The following is a 21147-nucleotide window of genomic DNA, read 5'->3' as shown; positions in this document are numbered from 1 at the left end:
CATAAGAACATTTTTTCTGACATGCCTTATAGCACAGACCAGAAAGACAGGCCATACTGTTGCTAATGCATGTGTTTAGAAAGGTTTCAACAGTTGAAGTGTTTGCTTGCTGAGAGTAACACAGCTTCTAGAAAGATACCTAACCTGCAAGAAAGACTGTAAAATCCACTGTGATCCTAGGCTTGTTGTCCTGCTAACTAATTGCTCTCATTACTTAAAATGTGTAGATTTCTCCAGATGGAATTTGCCCACCTTTATTCAGGCCCTGGACGCAATTATGCCTTTCTGTATTAGGCTAAAAACCACCAGAACTGATATCAAGGCCTTTATTTGTTCTAACTGGTGATACACTTTAAGACCCATCAGGGTATCTACATGGCACTAGTTTAAAAAAGATGTAGAGAGGAGTCCACAGAAACTAGATTTGGACTAGTAGGAGGAAACGTAGGTCTTGACTATTACATGACTTGCAATGGTTCTCTTTTCAAGCACCTGCTCAGTTAGAGACTGAGAAAATAAAAGAAAAACTATTTAGTGTGGTGTGTTTTAGTGGGAAGGAAAACCTTTGTGTTTCCACAGCCCTGTCTGGCAGAGCCTTTGGTAAAGTTCAAATGAAGACGGAGGGTTGTCTTCTTTAGTTAATGTTTCTTAAAAACCACAGTGTCTTTTTGGGAAGTGGGTGTCTTTGTAAACCCACATAACCAGATAAACTAAGATAATCCAAAATAACTACCTAGGACTTTTATGGCTATTTCAGTGTTAAAATAAAATAGATTAACAAAGCTTGTCTTCTTTGTTGGCAAAGAGATTTTTAGTGCTTCCTTTCTATTTTTTTTTCCCCTCCTTCTCAAGCATATCACAAAGTTGTCTTCCCTTTGGAGAATGAAAATATTTTCATATTTTCAGCATGTTCTCAGTGGTTGCTGCCAAAATCTGGGGTTCTTTGACTTCATATTTCTACTTATGACATATCTCAGGGGAGACTTTCTAGCAGGCCTGGGGTGAAAAAGGCACCGGTGCCTCTGGCTGCACAATGCATACTGAGGGGAAATTTGCTGTGTAGTGATAAGAGAGCAGTTGAGGAAATGGTTTAGATACTGACCTTCAAGTTTGAAGGCAACAAAATCTAGGACAGCAGAAGGAAATCCAGGAGTACGGAGGAAACAAAGAGCTTGTGAAAGATGGTTGAGACAAGAATGGAAAGAAGATTCTCTTGAAGTTGGGAAGGTTTTGAACAGACCCAAGCTGCTCAAAAGCTAGGTTCAGCAGTATTTTGGGAAGGTGAAACAATGGTGGGAATAGACGTTTGTGGGCAGTAGATCTGACTTTCTATGGTACCCCACCTCACCTAGACCCAGTCCAGCTACATGTGGAAACATTTTTATTCTTGCCCCATGTTTGGTCCTGTCAGAGACTTACTCAGACATTTACTCCTTTGCTGATTACTAATGGTCTGATTTTCAGATTAGATGTGCTCTGACACTGTTTGCAACCTTTTTCTTATGTCACAGAATCATAGGATATCCTGAGTTGGAAGGAACCCACAAGCATCATCAAAGTCCAACTCCTGCCTCTTCACAGGACAGTCCCAAGAATCACACCATGTTCTTGAGAGCATTGTCTGAACATTTCTTGAATTCTGTCAGGCTTGGTGCTGTGACCACTTTTCCTGGGCAGCCTGTTCCAGTGCCCAACCACCCTCTAAGTGAAGAACCTCTTCCTGATACCCAATCTAATCCTCCCCTGACCCAGCTTCAGGCCATTCCCTTGGGTCCTGTCACAGAGAAGAGATCAGTGTCTGCTCCTCCTCTTCCCCTCATGAGGAAGTTGTAACTGCAATGAGGTCTCCAGGCTGAACAGACCAAGTGATCTCAGCCACTCCTCAATGACTTCCTCTCCAGACCCTTTACCTTCCTCATGGCCCTTCTTTGGATGCTCTCTAATAGTTTAATGTCTTTTTTATATTGTGGCACCCAAAACTGCCCCCAGCACTCGAGGTGAGGCTGCCCCAGCTCAGAGCAGAGCAGGACAATCCCCTCCCTTGCCCGGCTGATGCTGTGCCTGATGCCCCCCAAGACAGGGTTGGCTCTCCTGGCTGACAGGACAGTGCAGACTCATGTCCAACTTGCCATCAACCAGGACCCCCAGGTCCCTTTTCCCCAGCATGTCTTTCCAGCATCTCATTCCCCAGTCTGTGGGTACATCCAGAGTTGCCCCATCCCAGGTGCAGAAGCCAGCTCTTGTCTTTGTTACATGGTTGCTGATTACCCATCTCTAATTTGTCAAGGTCTCCCTGCAGGGCATCTCTGCTCTTGCAGAAGTCAACAGTTCCTCCCAATTTAGTGTCCTCAGCAAACTTCCTTAGTACCCCTTTCAGTCCTGTGTCCAAGTCATTTATGAAGATGTTGAAGAGCACAGGGCCAAAGATGGAGCTCTGTGGAGCCCCACCAGTGACAGGTCACCAGCATTCACTGTAACCCTTTGTGCCCCACCCATGAGCCAGCTGCTCACCCATCACATGATGTGTTTGTCCAACTGTGAGCTGAGCATTTTGTCCAGAAGGACACTGGGAGACACAGTGTCATAAGATATACTGGAATGCAAAAAGATTCCATCAACTGGCTTCTCTTTATCAGCTGGGTGGGTTACCTTGTCATGGAAGGAAAACAGGTTTGATAAGCAGGACTTTCCCCAATGAAGCCTCGCTGGCTGTGACCAATGACTGTGTCATCCTTCAGATGTTTTTCAATACCTCCCAGAATAATCTTGTCTGTAACTTTACCAGGCTCTGAAGTGAGGCTGACAAACCTGTAGTTTCTAGGGTCATCCTTCTCACCCTTATTGAAAACTAGGAAAATGTTAGCCAACTTCCAGTCAATTGAGACCCCTCTAAATTCCCAACACTGCTCAAAAATCATCAAGAGGAGCCTTGTGATGACATCAGCCAGCTCTTCGTGTATTCTCACATGAATCTCATCAGGCCCCATAGACTTATAAGGGTCCATCTGGAGCAGCTGATCCCACACTACTTCATGGTCAGCTAAGACCTGGTCATTCTTACAGCCATGTTCCTCCAGCTCAGGGCGCTGGATCCCCTCAGTCCATCATCTGTGTTGAAGACAGACGCAAAGAATTAAACACCTCTTCCTTGTCTCCGTCCCTGTCTGTGAAGTGACCATCCTCATCCTGTAACAGGCTGATGTTATTTCTGCACTGACTTTTGCCAGTAATGTATTTGAAACTCTTTTTATTTTCCCCCACATTTCTGTCCAGCTTCTACTCCAACTGAATTTTGGCCCCATGAATTTTCTCTCTACTGTTTCTTCCACACCACCTAACCTTGCTTTCACTAGGCATACACTTTTCTTTTTTGCCTTATCTCCTTATCCCCATTCCTTATGTCAGTGCTGCCCTCTATTTTAAATAACTTTTTACTTTCCCTCATTTTTACTTTTAGAATATAATCCTAGAAATTATTGTCTCACACATGATTTTCTTAGAGCACTTAATCCACTCCAGTAGGATAGAATCTCTCTCTTTTTTTGTATAAAAAATGCCTCTTGTTTGCACATCTTATATTTAAATCTGGTACATTCATAAACATTTGAAAACCATTATTGATTATCTGTGAAATCAGCATAATGTGTTTAAAAAGAAATGAGACTATATTACTGTAATTTTTTCAAGTACCTCTAAACATACTCATTCTGCCAGATAGAAAACTGAGTCTGTCCCATGCCTTTGTAAAGTAGATTTTTATTGTATTAGTTTATTTTGTATTAGTTTATTTATTAGATTATATTGTATTAGTTTATTAGATTTTTATTTAGTATTAGTTTAAGGACAGTATTTTTAACATTTGTTTTTATTTTACATTCTGCTCAGGTCTCTCTCTTTGCAAATATTTTACTTGTTGTTGTTTATAATGGATTGAGGACTTAAATTTTCATATTAGAAAATATTTGCCGGATGGAAGTAATATTCAATTAGTCAACTACCTCAGGTATTGCATTTTGCATTTCAGAAGAACATAGTAGTTTCCTTTTTTTCGCCCCACTAAGTTTATTTTATGGTTTGAAAACACATTTTCTTTCAAGTATCTTGTGAAATGACACCCAAGTAAAAAGTGCCAGAAAGACATCAAGTTTGCAGAGTTAAAAGAGTTTTTAACTTCCTTTGGTGATTTGTTGCCATTCTTGAAAAAGTCCTTTTGGAGTTTTGTTCTTTTGATGTAGAGATCTAGATAAAAAAAAAGAGAGATGTGTATTATTGGTTTAATATGTACACTCAAGCCTGATCCAATACACAGAGAAAGCAAAACCCTTCCATTAGCTTTTATGGGCGTGATTTGATGCCCTTTAAACATTAGTATATCCTTCAGTGCAGCAGCTGATAAATGGTTGCTGATTGTGGCCTTTGAAATGGACCATGCTGGGGTTTTTACCACTTCCAACAGCATCCCACCAAGGTAATCATTATACACAAAGCTAAGTAAGAGAAACATTTGTTCTGTTGCATATTATTTATGTTTCTCCCCTTGTCTCCCAGTATCTCTTTCATTACACTCCCCTTTCCTATTTATTATCTCTGTAATCAGATTCTTTCAGTATGCATAACTTGTTGGAATATAGATGGTATGAAAGGCACCATAGGAAATAAGGTTTTATTTCATAAAGAATTGTTTTTAAATGTTGGGGATATTGGCCATTGATTTCATTTTTATTGCACTATGAAATCATAAGCCACTTGAAGAACAAACTCCTATATCCTTCACAGCAAATAAGCAATGAAGTAATGAATAATACATTTTTTATTTATGCTGCTTCCTGTAAGTTCCATCTAAGCCCATTGGGTGAAGATTTAATTTTCATTGCACTGTGTAGCTAGCAGTTGTACATCCATAATCTATCACAAAATAAATATTTGTATTGCTGCATTTAAAAACAAAAGGGAAAATGGAGCATTGTACTCCTGTTGAATAAGGCCTTCCTTTTGTTTTTGACTTCAGTTTTTACCCAGATATCCTACAATGGACATATATGGTAAGTTTTATGTCTATGTTTTATGTGAAGGTGGGTGAAAGGCATCTAAGGAAATGGTTGTGGATAGACAGACTGTTGACTTAGGTATCCAAGTTAACTAGCTTTGGCAATGAGGGTCGATGTGACTGCTTTGCAGATGACACACAAGTGTTAGAGCGGCCTCTTGATTATTTCTACCACAGACATTACACATATCCACCACAGAGGAGTCCTAGGAATTTGAGTGTCTTGCCAACACTCAGATGGTATCTTGATGTTTGTAAAATGAAGTATCATTCTCCAGCACCCTCCCTTTCCCATCCATCCTTCTCTTCCATGGCTCATTTCCTCCATTCTTGCTAGCAAAATGACCCGGGGTTAATCTGAGCTATTTTTGTTTTTTTTTTTTTTTTTAATTTTATTTCAACAGAGTCTTATCCAGCCTTTTTTGAAAAGCAGATTTGAGGGGGTTTTAAAGGAATGAGACAGGAAAAGGCACATGCATAGGATCAGGAAAACTGAGGCACAGTTGTGGCAGTTTTTAAGGTACTGGAATCCTTCCACGAAGCTACAGGCAAATGCTTGTTTTAACCCAAATGCTTATATTCAAACTTTCCAGGGCCTGTTTTGCCTTTAGATCTCCAATGCTAAGGATGAGGAACTCTTTGTAACACAAGAAACATTCAGAGGTGGCCTTTGTGATGCTTTAAACCACTCGTGCGGCACAGATGGGACAGAAGCACCACCCAGTCCTAGAAGACCCCAGAGATCGGGACTCCACTGAGAAGTTCTGACCCTGCATGGCTGAGTGGCCTTCAGAACATCACTTCTCCATAGCTCAGTTCTCTCACCAGCTATGTGGGTGTAACCCCTTCCCAGTGAAACACTTTCAGCCTCACTGGTGGTGGCCTAAGAGCTGGGGACTGTCAGGCTGTAATGCAGCATGAGAGTGTGTCCACAATATTCCAGTGACACTGCAGGTAGGCACTGGACATAAAACAGTTGTATGAAGATAGTCAAAGACCCTCACTAACACACTCATGAAACTGATCTGAGAGACTTTTCTTCTACTGCCAAATGAGACCAAGGTTCTTCTAAACACAATATCATATTCCCTTCTTTCAATTCCCTTTCTTTCAATGAATTGACCTTATATCTGTCATATCTGATGCTGATAGGCAGAGCTAGGCTCTTGGTAGCCAGGTCTTCCTAGTAGCTGAAGAACATTGATGTCATGGAAGATTTTTTCTATGACTGCCTTTGATACCCAGAAGAATGATACAGAAGGACTCTCTCAGTCCTGTGAGCCTGTCCTGGGGGCCCTTTTGAACTATTTTTTGTCCTACAACACCATGGATGTTTTCCCTGACACACACAGTGGGCTGAAGTAAGACTGTCACTGAAATATGGGGGTAGCTCTTAAGCTTCATAACTACATTTTCCAGCTACTTGTATCAGTTACCTTCATGTTTATAAGCTCTCCTTCTTACTGCAAAAGCTAGGGCCTTACTTATTTTCAATGCAAACTGCACTGCTGAGTTGATCTCATGGCTCTGGAGCATAGGGCTCTCAGTGTGGTATTGTAATGTTTACAATATGGATTGAACCAGGTAGTCGTGAAGAACAAATGAAGATCAGATGAATTGTTAGTTTATCCAGGGGGCAAGAACTCTCATTGAGTTCCAGTTTTACTGGTATGGATCCTCCTACACCTGTGATCATTTGTTGCTAGGCTTAACACCTCTTCCAAAGGTTTCCTCTTTCTCATCACTATTTTCAATTTTAAATACCTAACCTCCACTTTGGAATAAGCTCAAATCTCAGATCTTACTTCACAGCTTCTCTGTCTTTGTGCTCTGCTCTTCTTTTGGCCTCTCAATACCTTTCTCACCCCATTGCTGTCATCAGCTGCTGTCTTTTTCTCATTTCCCACAGAAGACTGACTTTGACAGGCTCAATTAACATTGAAGTGCATTAGGTGAGTGCCTCCTCAGCACCTGACAGGATGTTCACAGAAAAGGAAGTTAAAACTCCCAGTTCTTCTAAATATTCCTGTGTGTCTTCTCCTTTGAAGGGGGTGAATTTTGCATCTTGTACAGGATTCTGTTGCTCACCGGCTCTTGAGCCATTGAGGGTTTATTGCCCAGGATCTCTTGCTGACATACACGTTTTCCTTGAATATTGTAGCAGAAGTTAGGATACAGCTTTGCTGATCAAGCAGTGGTATTGAGCAACAATAGCACTATACATGATCAGAAGTATTTTTCCAACCAGCAGCTCTTGGCAGCACAAAGCCCCCTCTCATCAGGCAATGCCTATGGATATGCAGAATACAAAGTCAGGCTGTGTGCAGGAGCTGTTTAACAGAACAACACCATGCATTTTACCAGCCATAGGCGACAGGAGAAAGGGGACCAGGGCATGGAAACTCAGACCAAGAACAAAACTTATTTCTTGGACACAGGGACCAAATCTCATAACAGCTAATCTTGTCATGCAAAGGCCTGTTCAGTACGAGCAGGCCCCCTGAAAATGTATTGCTGGAAATGTTCTGACACAGAAGGAATACGGTAAATTGGATACAGCACAGCTTTCCATCCTTCTGCAGTAGGGAGGCCCTGTGCCATAGGAGAAAGGAAAATCCAGTAATGCCTACACAGAGATTTCTGAGAAATCAGCTCTGGAGTGATGGAGGTAATAGGGCTGCTCAGAAGTACCTTTCACAAAGATGATCAATCCATGGGATGTGCAGGGGTATACTTTAATGCCCATATCAATAACAACAAGTTTCCTCACACAACCCACAGAAATCTCTTTTGCCTCTACACCACTGTTATACAAACTGTGTAAGAAAGGAGATTGGAGTTTCCTTGTTTTTTAAAATCTGAATCTGGGAAGAAGTCTGAGACTGAAGACTTCAGAGTTACCTTCAGAACAAATGCTACTAAATCCCTCTTATTATTTGATGGTCACTTTCCACATGAGAATCAGTCATGCTTCACTTTTTTCTGCCAAAGCTGGACTAGGGGGCTAGGTGGAAGGTGACATGCAGAGATCTAGGTGTGAGGTCTTCTGATGATGGAATCAACACATCCAGCTGAGTGCCACAGGGTAGTCATGAGGTGATAACCTACCAATGTCTTCAATTTCCTCCACAGGGTGTAAACGAGATGAGCACCCACAGGGGAACTAATGTGAGGTAACCAAAATACTGCAATTCCCTTGCCAGTCAGTGACCCTCCTGGCAGACAAACCTTCTTCACAGCATGATCTTAAACCAGTGCAGTGAAATGTGTGTTTAGTATTGCTTTGCTGTAAACCATCTGTGTCTGCTGTCCCAGTAAAAGAGGACTGCTTTAACTGCTTGTGTCAAATACGCCTACCCTTGGCTGAAATACCAGCATCCGCAGAGAAATTTGCACAAGATTGGCTGAAGAGCATCTGTGTGTGGTCAAGTCTGGGCAGCAGGACCTCCTTGGTGTCCTGGTACAGTGTGCCCTTGCACAGCTGGGATCCTCTAGGCTAAACAGAAAAAACCCACATCTTTTTTGTGTCCAAAGCCCCACCTGCACTCCTGATCTGTGACAGAAACTTCCATTTCCTTATGCAAGGTTTTACACTCAGATTTTTCTTTGTTGCTCATCATTGCAGCACAGAAACAGCTGCACAAAGCAACACATTCATGATCCCAGCATCTGTGTACAGGAGGGCAGGAACTTTCTGCTGCAGCACAGGGATGCAGCTCCAGACTTATGTCCAGCATCTTTAGGAGAGCAGAAGGTAGAGAAGAGAGAGGAGATTTTTCTCCAGAGTACTGAAACTGCTTTTCACATACATTTTCCAGCAGTAACATTACCTGCCAGCTTAGTGTATTTAAATTACTAGAAATTTAGACAATATAACACTGATGCACTGACAAAGACGCCGACCAAAGATAGGGGCAGTTGGCTGGAACCAGCGCAACTAATGCAGGAAAGTACTTTCATCTTTTATTGCTTTCATATGCTGTTGTATGTGTTCGACTGTGTGTGTGTGTGCGTGTGTGTATTTTTAGCAGCTTGAGTGTACAATAAAACTAACTTAATTCCCTTGACAAAAATTATTAAACATCTGTCAGAAAGTGTACATTCAGCAATTGCATTCCACATCTATTTTCTTTGCCTTTTAAATTATTTATACAGTTATACCACCCATAGCTTTGTGGTCCTTTGCACCCAATGAAAAAGTTTCTCTGTGGATAGGATTCACTCTTTTGTCTTTGTCTTACCTACTGTATGAATTGGAGAATCTAACATACAAAATACAGTGCAATAATGAAAGAAATTGCAACTGAAGTGATGAAAAAAATTAGATTTTTATGACATGAATACCTCAAAGATAAAAAGAAAAGAGTTTATTTCTGCAGAGGGAAAACAGAGAAACAGAGAACAATAATACAAATGCTCTAGCAAAATAAAGAAATAGATCATATTCCTAGGCTTGCTCTTCTGATTAATTCCTAATAAAATACACAGGTTTTTCTAGTGATTTAATTCCAGACACAAAATGAGTGGCTTTTCACTGATGAATTCACTGTCTGATGGCCTGAATTTAAGAGAAGGGTGGAACTGAATATCCAGCATCATCAGCTTGTGAATCAGGTGACATCCAGTCAGCTGAAACACACTGATAAAGTAAATTATAGAGGCAATGAACCTGAGGCTGCACCTCGTCCTTATCAATGCTGATGGCAAACTTCCCACTGGCTTTAGTCTAGATCTTTGCTTATTTGTGAGGTTGGATAAATTATTATTAACTTGAAGCCATGGCACAGAAATGTTAAAAAGGCAAAATGAAATAACAAGGGCACAAATTTTAAGAGGAAAACCAATCATTATATATTCCATAAAAAATAATTTGTGTTCTTGAACTGTAAATTATCCTTGGAATTTACTCTTTTGCAGATTTCTCTAAAATCAAACATCAAGACAAGAGTTACATTTTCTCTCTAGGAATTTCCTTATTGCATTAGAGAAAATTAAGTCTGAGTTAAAACAGAAATTCCAAACTAAGCATTGACATTTTGAAATAAGCACTTTGGTTAATTTCAGAATGTTGTTTTGAAAAATGGAAATATTTAATCAAAATTGGTATTTTCCCAGGGGTGGATGGGACTCTTTAAATTAGGAAATGCTGGAAACTTTTTTCCTCCACTAATTTATCTACTTGACTTTGGAATTTGAGAATGCTGCAGAGGCAGTTCTTTGAACGAAAACTGAGTGTCTATAAAGAAGAATAAACTCCAGTGTATCCCTCCATCTGTGCAATATTATTTCATGTCATAGATTTTCTGCATTTTGCAAAGCAGGAACAGAAACAGAAAAATCTGTGCAGTGCTTAGCATAAAGATATCCTGATTTTTGTCACAGTGCAAAGAACCAAAATGGGTTTGTCCAGTTCACTGCAATGTTTAATAAGCCAATGAATAGGACTTCTGCACATCGAGGGGAGGTAGATTAAAACACTCACTCTACAGGGTTTTTTCTAAATATTCCTCAGGAAAGTACCAGGACCTTCTGCTGCTCTTCAGCATGTTCCAGGCTGCCGCAGTTGTAGTCATCTCACTCACGTGTTTCAGAGCTCTGATGTCTAACACATATCTGCTCTTTCCTGTTTCAAGGCCATCACTTCCCTGCACAGAGTCTGATTTTCTGCAGATTTTCCTGAGGTGAAAAAACTCCAGACAAACTCAGTCCCCTTGTGCTGGATACAGAGCTGATACTAATCTTGCTAAGCCTAGAAGCTCAGCTCTAATGTCCAATACGGTAAGTCGGTCTCATCTTGTTCCAGTTTCATAGCTAAAGATTTGGAATTTAACCTTACATGATGGTTTTCATCCGGAGAAGCCACTTGTTTCAGCTGGGTATGCTAAGGACATGCCTCAGATGACCAAAAGCAGCCAGACAAGGTTGGTGATAACTGTCTGCCAGAGATGTGCTATGCTTAAACTCACTGCCTCAGCCTCAGTGCTGACAGACAGACACTGGGATTACCAGTGTAGTAAGGACTGCATAAGGGCTAATTACATACATATATGTGTATATATATATATATATATATATATATATGTATATATATAAGGAAATCACTGGCTAACTCAGTCCTTCACAAACTACACTGTCTGTGTTTCACCTCTTCCTAGTTTTGCCCTACCAAAGAGATAGAGATAGGTATCCATCAATCTTGGCTTTCCGGCCAGCTCCAGTGTCCTCCCCACCACACTGTTCCAGGGTCTGCACCAGGCTTAAGCCCATAGCACAAATGATATTTACTCTTGCTCATTTCTCTGCTCTTTAAACCCCTGCCCCCTGAACTTGAACTTGCTGATAGGAAATTACAGTCTCTCTCCATATGTTCCACCCAGCTGTGCTTTACAGTCCACTACAGCCAAGAAGTCAGTATTGATTCTCTGGCGCACAGGAGAATCCAGATTTCCCCTGGATTAATGTGTCACTTCCCTTCAGGTATTACCTTGCAAGCTTTGCACTGTCACAGCATGAAATCACAAGTCTGGATGTTATTTTGATTTTTTATTAGTAGCTGATTGACGCTGGTAGCCAAGTAGAAAATAAGACTGATATCCTGGAATACAGTGAAAAGCAAATGGAGTTGCCAGTTGCTGCAGATACCCCAGGTAGACTGTCATTTCCTCACAGAATGGGAGAAGGTTCATCTTTCAGGACTCTGCTGTCATTTGGCCATGTGAGCAAAAGCAGAGTCAGTGCAGCCACATCTGGCTGTTTGGGTGCGAGACAGAGCATTCCAGCCCCAGGGCCACCTTGGACAAGCTCAGTACAGCACTAGGACATCCTGTTTCTTCATCACTCATTCTCTTTCGGTGGTTTATTTTATTTATTATTGGAGGTGTTACACAAACACCTCCTTGTGAAGACATAAGGCCTCTTTCTCTTAAGCACTAAGTTGTACTGGATAAGGGAGATCCTAACTCTTGCACAATTCCCAACACTTCACATTCCCCCATTTCAAAGGCCTGTGAGGGAGTGTGGTTGTGTGTGTTCTGTTACAGCATCCCCTCTCCTCAAACACAAAAATATCTTCCTGGGACAGCCCCAGGAATATAAGTTTGTATGTGGATGTCTCCTTTGAAGAGATTTTTTTTCAAATAGGACTGCCCGTAGGAATAGGAAAAGGGATAATGGTTTTAAAGTGAAAGAGGGTTAATTCAGACTAGATATAAGGAGGAGATTTTTTATGCTAAGGGTGGTGAAACACTGGAACAGGTGATCCAGAATAGCTGTGGATGCCCCATCCATAGAAACAATTAAGGTCAGGTTGGACAGGGCTCTCAACAAAATGGTCTAGTTGAAAATGTCCCTGCTTATCAAGGTTGGACTAGCTGACCTTTAAAGGTCCCTTCCAACCCAAACCATTCAGTGATTCTGTGATTTTTATCAGGATATTTCTTGTAAAATATTTATTTTCTGCTTCCAATGTAAAACACCATAACACCTATGTCAGGCAAGTAGTCATCAATGGGCTGTGAGGAACTATGAAACAGGACTGGAGAGGTTTCTCCTGATTCCCTGAACTTCTGTCCTCAAAGTGGGACTGGGGAATAGCGAGGACTGGGAGTGTTCAGAAATAATATTATTTGCTTTAAAATAATGTAAAAATGCCCAGATGAATAAATTTCCATCCCCCTGATTGCCTTTTGCTGTTGGATTCTTTTAGGATTTATGTAGAACTTTTCTTTTTTCCTCCAATTTAAACTACAACAACTGAGTTTTAAATTAAATCCTTAATTCTGTGTATGATCATGTAACTCCAGGAGCTGAAGTTTCACAATGCACAAATTGTCACCCCAGATGTTTCCTCTAAAAATTGAGGGACTCAGAGGTCCTGTAGCTTTTCAATAGAACTGCAGTTCTGAGCTGGTTCCTTTATCTTCATCCATGATGTGCTATCTTTAGCACTCTCCCTAGACTTATTTCATGTCTCTGATCTGACATACCCCGCACGCTTACATACTTGGCCCTAGATTTTTCCCCTGGAGTTTGCTCTTCACTGGTTCTTCTCTCTGGCACTCACTCTCTCTGTCTATCAAGATACATCCTCTTTTTGAGTGTGCATCTCAAATCTCCCTGTTTGTCATTATGCTAAACCCATTTCAGGCCTGTATCCATGGACTTTTATCTTTGCTTTGCAAACAAAGCGGATTTTATCTTCTTTTTCAGTTGCTTTTTTCTTTTCTTTTATCCTCGGTATTTACACTTTATATGTTTAGTCAAGGCTGTGTTAACATTCTTGCACTCATCTCTAATGAAGCATTTTTTGACTCTCTGGACAATGCAGCCATATTATGGTGTTGTGAATGCTAGTACCACTTTCTTGCATGCAACCATCACTACTATTTTTTTGTTGTTGTTCCGTCCTCCTAGTGATTTATGTTGGGTATGCTATTTCCTTGATTATGCATTGACCACATTTACATATACAATTTAGGCAATTGGACCATATTAATCTTGCTTTGAAATGATGGCTATCACTCTTTAAGATATTAACTCATTACACTGAAAATCCTGTCATTCACTCTCTAGAAGTTAGGCATTTCACTTCTCCAGCTACTAGAAATACATCCATTTTACCAAAGAGTAGTTAATGAGCTACACAGACTTCCAAGGGAAGAAATGGACAGCTGCATCATTTTGGTGAGGTCAAGGACACCTTATAGACCTAATATCCTATTAGCAAGAAAGAATTTGCAAGATTCTGTGTATAGTCTAAGTCATCATTCTCCTTTTTTCCTTGGAGAAAGGGAGGAACCATACAGCCACTGCTGGTGTAGAGTCCTTTCTCCTCACCACATCATTCATTTCAAAGGGCAGAAGTTTAGCTGTACTATTCCATCTTTGACCATCCTTTCTCTGTCCAGTTGCATGGGAGGAACAGCAACCATCGCAAAAGTAGTTTTATACCTCAGACTGGGCTGCTGCACTGCAGTGTGGTCAGGATAGACAGCACCAGCTGTACCTACCAGATGGTGCCGGGCTGGGACAACTGTTAACATCCCTTTAATTTATTTACACAGATAGGAGACAGTAGAAGGTTTCATTCCCTTTATTTCCAAGAACTACTCTGGAAAAGAAATGCCCCAGTTACCTGCAGCTGTCCTTCAAATTTCTAATTATCCACTATTTTCCCTTTATCCACTATTTTTCCCTGCAAGTTTTTTTCTGGAGCTTATTTCATCAAAGTTTTCCTTTGCATCCTCTCTAACATCTTCCAAGGTAGAGCCTCATTCATAGAATCATAAAGTTGCTGAAGTTGGAAAAGGTCTTTAAGATCATCAAGTCCAACCTAGCACCACCACCATGTTCACCATTAACCCTGTCTTCAGGTGCATATTCACATGTTTCTTGAAGACTTCCAGGGAGGGTGACTCCACCACCACCCTGAGCAGCCCATCTCAATGCTTAATCACTTTCAGTGATGAAATTCCTCCTGATGTCTGACCTGAACATCCCCTGGCACACCTTGAGGCCATTTCCTCTCCTGTCACTGGTTGCCTGGAAGAAGAGGCTGACCCCCACCTGGCTACAACCCCCTTTTAGATGGTTGTAGCAGTGATAAGGTCTCTCCTGAGCCTCCTTTTCTTTAGGCTAAATACCCCCAGCTCCCTTAACTGCTCCTCATAAGACTCCTGCTCCAGACCCTTCCCCAGCCCCATTGCCCTTTCTCTGGACTCACTCCTGCACCTCATCATCTTTCTTGTACTGAGGGGCCCAGAACTGGACAGAGAACATGAGTTGTGGCCTCACCAGTGCCAAGTACAGGGGGACAATCACTGCCCTGGTCCTGCTGGCCACACTATTGCTGACACAGGCCAGGATGCCATTGGCCTTCTTGGCCACCTGGGCACACACTGGCTGATATTCAGCTGCTGTTGACCAGCACTCCCAGATCCTTTTCCACCCAGCATCTTTCCAGCCACGCTTAGCCCAGCCTATGCAATGCCTGGGGTTCTTGTGACCCAAGGGCTGGACCATTTTCCTGAACCTCATACAATTGGCCTTGGGCCATTGACCCAGCCTGTCCAGATCCCAACTGACCCATCAAATCTTAGACAAGAGAGCAGTCCCTTAGGGCTGGATTGTGAATTTCAAACCTAAGATGAGATGGATGGGAGGAGCAGCATCACCTTTTGTGGAGATCAAAGTACAGGCTTTATCCTTACCTCTTTCCCCCTCACTTGTTTTGGAAAAGCTCATATCTCTAGCCTACAGAATTGCACCACTCTGTCCCATGCCCTTTTACCATCAGCCCCCGACAGTGGCTGGCTTCCACAGGAATGGGAGGCACTGATTTTCTCCGTTCTACTGCTGCCTTTTTCCTAAGTCACCACTTTGCTTCTCATAGCGTGAGGAGAATGAAGGTCTTTTTATTTCCTTCACCCACTAAGTTGGAGCAGTGTCAATTTAGTTCTCAGACAGCAGGTCACACCAGCCAATAAACAAACCCCAGTGATCCCCTACAGCTTTCACAGGCCTGCATTTTGGCATTTGAATTCTGAGACTCCCACTGCAGCTAATTGAAAAGGTCTGTTTACATTTTGTTTCTAAGAGATCTGTATGACATTCAAACTATCCTGTGTACACACAACATGGGCAGGGAATTTAAATGTTTATAACATGGCTAGGTATTCATAAGTGTTTAAAGAGTTCCTCGGCCAAGACCCTAGTGCATGGTTGCATTTTTAAGTCCCAATTGTTTTAAAAATCCTTCTTGTTCATATGAAGAAAACTAAGCAATGTTTATTACCACCTAAACCAATTTTTATTTTTGTTTTTCTAGAGTTCATGAACAATGGGTTTGCAAATAGCAAGAGAAGTGGTTACAGCATGTGATTATAACCAGCAGCTGAGCATGTGTGGATGGTTTGTGACAAGCATAATGACACCAACTCTACTGCTCTCAAAGGTGACAGATAGGTCAGCAGGGTTCAGATGTCTGTGCTGCCACAACTGCTTCAAAGTTAGGGGCCAGAACAGTTGCAGAACAGTTTGCTATTTTTTGGTGTGGGTTCTGGACCCTGGTAGTGAGTGGTGCTGCAGTGCAGCTGAGAACCACAGCCCAAAACCTAGAGCATTCTGGGGAGATCAGAGGCAGAACACTGCAGACACCATCTTCCTGATGTGCCTTTTTGGCTGTGCTGGACAGAAAAAAGAATACCTATTTAAGAATTAAATTCTACATAAAGTCAGCATCAGATTACTAGTGAGAAGGAAGGTTACAGTACTGGTTTTCAGCAGTACATATTAATATAATACCTATCAAAATGAACACGAAAACATTTTAGGCTCTTAATTACATGCCACACTGACATTACACAATAGATTTAGCTAACTGAGATCTTGACAAACTTATGGCCTACAGAAGATGAAAATGTAGAGAGTTTATTGGTCAGAGAGGTTTAAAGAGTAAGCCTGGGATAACTGCCATTCTACTGCATGTAAAGAGGACAACATTAGACGGATCTGAGCAGTGCTCTCTTAGCAGAAAATAGCATGGCTTACCTCTGGGATTGGTACAGGAATGGAAATAAATCAAAGAAATATTACTCTAGGAAGATACAGAACTGTATTTTTGAGGAAAGATATCTAAATATGACACCAACAAAGCAGCATTCAATACCTTTAAAATTGGCTTAATCCAAGAAACAATGTGATGTCTCACAGATATGATACACAGGATGAAAGCTTCTATTATTTCTGTTAACAAAGTGCATCTGGATGTCCCTAAAGATCTGAGAAGTTTTTATGGGCATCACTTGTTTACTTCTTTCTTTTGAAGATATTTTTTCCTGATGGTAGACAAAGGGAGAACAAACTCACGTATTCTTTCACCATGTAAAATAAAAAGTAAAAATAGTTTATATGTTAAATATAATGTTAGAATGCTTTTAATTAATAGGAAGACTCAGACATCGTCTTCCTACTGGATGAGTGAGAAAAGGAAAGCCTTGATGATTTTGAAGAAGCGTTTGTGAAGAACACAAGCTACATCAACACTGGAATCTTATTTCATCAACAGACTGTCCCTACTCCCCATACTGCTATAAGGTAATATGCTGGGGACAAACCCTTGGTCACCGTAGGAGACTGTTTTTCTGAAGCTGATGGAGTCTCCTAGGAACTGTCCTGACTCAAAGCTACATCTGACCTAATATTTTACAAAAGATAATATGGTTGATGTAAAGGGGACATACATTTATATACTTATTGGTCATCTGTGTGTTTGGCAGCAGCAAAGTGACCTCAGGAAATGTGTCTACAAAGCAAAGATACAGGTGGCATTTGTTGCTACAGCAGTTTCAGATGAAACAACGAGTTTAGACTTACACAGCAAAAAAGTATCTCCCCTTAATAAAATCCCTGGATTTTCTGCACCCAGTGTCTATGGGATTTGTCTCTTTTATATGGAGGGTCCTTAAGTAATTAGAATACAGAAATACAGCCTGGTTCATTCCACTTAATCTATAGTTATGCATATGTCCTTTATCACTGCTCTGTCTTGAGCCTGATCCTGAACTGAAAAATGGTACTATAAATCCAGAATAGCTCCACAGATATGGGTAGAGATGGATAGATTACTCTGAGTATAAGCTGTTGTATTTTCACTTTCAAACTGTGTAATGGTCAGTATTTACTTCCTTCTACTAAGAAAGCAGTTTATCTAATTTTGATAGAGCTCGTTGCTTACTAGAATATAAACATGAAATAAGCAGCTATTCAATGTAGTTAGAGCCACCATTTTTCTGGATATTCTTGTTCTGTCTGGAAATTTTATCTGGACAGAATTTAAGGACTTCCGCACATTTTTTAGGATCCCTCAGTATCAGGCCTAATGAAGCAGCAGACCTGATGACATTCATTAAGTATCCATATCCCACCTGGTACACGTGCTCTTTATACCAACAGAGCAGGCACTATGCCATGCACACAGAGATGTGTTTCTGAAAGGAAAGTCTGGTCAAAGCCACGGTAGTACTAATGAAATTATATTATGGAGTACTGTAAGTCAAAACAATTTAAAATATATGTGGCATATAGTAAGGAAGTCTCTCAAAAACATGAAGTTCTCAATTCCTATGAAAGAATTTTTTTTCTTCTAAAAAACTTATTATTTTATTTTTCCCTTTAGCTCTTTATTTTCAATATTACAGCTGATTTAGTTCAGCCTTAGCTTTACCATCCTTGTTTTAACATATCTGTGCAGATATTAAGACTGTGTAGGAAATCATATTAATCTGTGTCATGTGCACCTGAAGAACTAGGGCAGTCTCTAGGGGGCTGGGTCAATGGCTTCCTCTCTCCTATCTTGTAAGCCAAAGCATAATTTGTTGCTTCTTAACTTTTTGTTAGAAAGTAAATTTGAGGGGATCTTACTGTGTCCACATCAGGTTTCCAGTCTCACTAAGACAACGCAAGAGTTTTGCTCTTACACAAGAGCAGTGTAGCTCAGAGACCTTCATATTGTTTGGAAGCTGGATACAAAGTCCTACGTATATGCATAGATCAGAATACAAAGCAGAGTTTCCCAGCTACTGCCCTTTCTGCCTTGAGCAGGAGCATGGTGGTTGCAGCTTCATGTATCCCCATGCGTAGAGGTATTAAAAATCATGCCTGAACACCTCAATGCTCATCTGACAAATGCAAAATCCACTAAAGTCACTAAAAGGCTTTCAGTTGACTTTATCAGCTTTGGTTCCAGTCCAGTAAGGCAATTGCATTAATAAGTTTTGCAGAACCTTGTGGGCTAAGTTACAAAAGAAGTGTCTTATTTGTATTAGATCCATAGTAAAAAATGCTAAATCAGACTGAAAACTCATATTTGAATTACAAGTTGAATATAACTTTCTGTTCCCTGTCTCTGAGAGAAAATAAATTAGTATGTCTATAGCAAGGGGACAGCTGGCCAAGTTAATGCATAACTTCAAGTCCAAAACCACTGCCTCACAGCAACTTCACCTCTGCGCTTGGGATGCCATATCTCAGCAGTGAGTAACAGAGAAGTAAAAGGCAGGATGGTCAGCATTGAAACTGGGGTGGCAATTTTAGGAAAACAAGCTCAAGATGGATGTTGGGACTGGAACACAGTATCCTGCACCCCACCCACTCTGCAATGTAACAGGACTGTTGAGTGGAAATGCATGTCAGAACTGCCTTGGCATTAGAAAACTGTGCTGGAAAAATCTGGCCTTGAATTTCAAAGCCACAGGAAATTGAGATGCATTAACAGGCCAGAGGGCAGCACAACTGACCAAGACCTGAGACAGTTTTACACACACTAGCATGGATATCACACGTGATGTGAGTCCACAGCTGCCCTGCACAGAAACCATTGGACACCTTCAGAGCTATGGTTACATCAATAGAATAGTGCCCTCATCTTCTGAATCTGCCTGAGAGATCAGCACCATTTTCCTTGTACTTTTTTGCAGCCCACCAAGACATTTGGGACCTGAAATATGGATCCACAACATAGTCATTATAAACATAAATAAGCCACATGATGACATTTACTACTCCATAAAATCTGCTGCTCTATGACTATTCAAGAGCTCATTTGGTCATGTGCTCTTGGGGAAACAAAGAATCTCCCAGATCCCTTACATTAACAGTCTGGGAGGTTCCTGTGCCAGCGACTGCCATCAAGCAGTCGCCCTCAGTGGCCACAGTTGAACTTGTCCCTCTAGAATTTTGTGGAACCTAGATATTACCCTACAGAGGTGAAGCAAAAGGAAATTGCTGTCTTGTCTAAAACATCTTTCACCCCAAAAATAAGAAGCATGGTTTTAGGATGAGTATCTCACTAACCCACTATTTTCATATTTACACAAGCAGGGGGCTCTTATAATGACAAGAAAGATGTAAAATCATGTCAAGTCAAGCTTGGGAAATAAATAACACATAATTTTTGTATTTTCTTAGTCAAAAAAATGAGAAAGTTAAAAGGTTTCACAACTTATTCACCATGTAATCCTATCTTGGTGCTGTCGATGCCTTTATGGTGATTTGTTTGGAACTTGCTACCAGCTATTTTTATATAAATATTACTACTCTGTTAGGGCAAACACTTAAAACTGCTTTTAAACATATTTTCAAAAATTTATGATTTTCAAAACCTTCTTAGAGGCTTGTCAAGCTGCAAGACAGCTGGAGTTATCTCTACAGTATTTTCTCTCTGTTTCAAGACAGTGAATTAATCTGTGGCAAGTGAAGTTTTCAGTGATCTTTGGGAAGAGACAGGGGAGGAACTTCTTAGGTGAATCAATGCACAAAATTAGTTGGAGACCTCTTATCTTTTATATTCATGTAAACTGGGAGACCATGTGATACGTACAAGAGGGTTTTTTAATGTCAGGTTCCAGAGGTGAACTGGTATATGATGTTATATCCATGGCAATGTGTTAGAACACCCAGACCTCAAGAAAAATTTGGAGAGAAAAATTCAACTTCTTAAAACTTTTGCTTTTTCCTCCAGTGCTCATATTTCCCTGTGGCAGGGGGAGAAGAGACTGACTGAGTGAAAGAGAACTAGCAGATCTTTTAGTCTTCCACTTCTTCAGTGGCCTTCCCAGAAATGCCATTCCTTCTGCAAATTCGTCATTTACTGCTCTTTCCTGAAAGTAAGAAGGGGGGAGTGGCTGATGCCCCACAGTGATCTGCAGCCCTTCAGAGGGCCCTCAACAGGCTGGAGAGATGGGCAGAGAAGAACTGTCTGAAATTCTACAGGGGCAAGTGCAGGGTCCTGCACCTGGGGAAGAACAACCCTGGGTACCAGCACAGGCTGGGGGCCAGCCTGCTGGAAAGCAGCTCTGTGGAGAAGGACCTGGGGGTCCTGGTGGACAACAAACTGGCCATGAGCCAGCAGTGCCCCAGGCCAATGGAATCCTGGGATGCATTAGGAAGAGCAATGCCAGCAGTCAAGGGAGGTGATCCTGCTCCTCTGCTCAGCCCAAGTGAGGTCTCACCTGGAGTCTCTGCTCAGTTCTGGTCTCTGCAGTACAAGAGAGATTATGGAGGTCCTGGAGTGGGTCCAGCAGAGAACTACAAAGGTGATGAAG

General features: G+C 41.2%; 1 long non-coding RNA gene across 2 annotated transcripts; it reads left to right on the top strand.

Annotated features, from left to right (window-relative positions):
• The first annotated feature begins 10543 nt into the window (after window positions 1-10543).
• LOC121664856 lies at window positions 10544-20815 on the top strand. 2 transcript variants are annotated; one of them, XR_006016155.1, is made up of 4 exons: window positions 10544-10825; window positions 15873-15998; window positions 16992-17140; window positions 20565-20815. It is a non-coding gene; the product is annotated as an uncharacterized LOC121664856 (long non-coding RNA). The 2 variants fall into 2 exon arrangements; XR_006016154.1 differs by having other exon boundaries at window positions 15873-17140.
• The last annotated feature ends 332 nt before the right edge of the window (window positions 20816-21147 follow it).

The sequence above is a fragment of the Corvus kubaryi genome, unplaced genomic scaffold, assembly GCF_017639235.1.
Source record: "Corvus kubaryi isolate FWS band 111438036 unplaced genomic scaffold, C.kubaryi_AGA036_p1.0 37308, whole genome shotgun sequence".
Taxonomy (NCBI): Eukaryota; Metazoa; Chordata; class Aves; order Passeriformes; family Corvidae; genus Corvus; species Corvus kubaryi.
The sequence above is the reverse complement of the archived record's forward strand: the minus strand, read 5'-3'. Positions and strand labels throughout refer to the sequence as shown.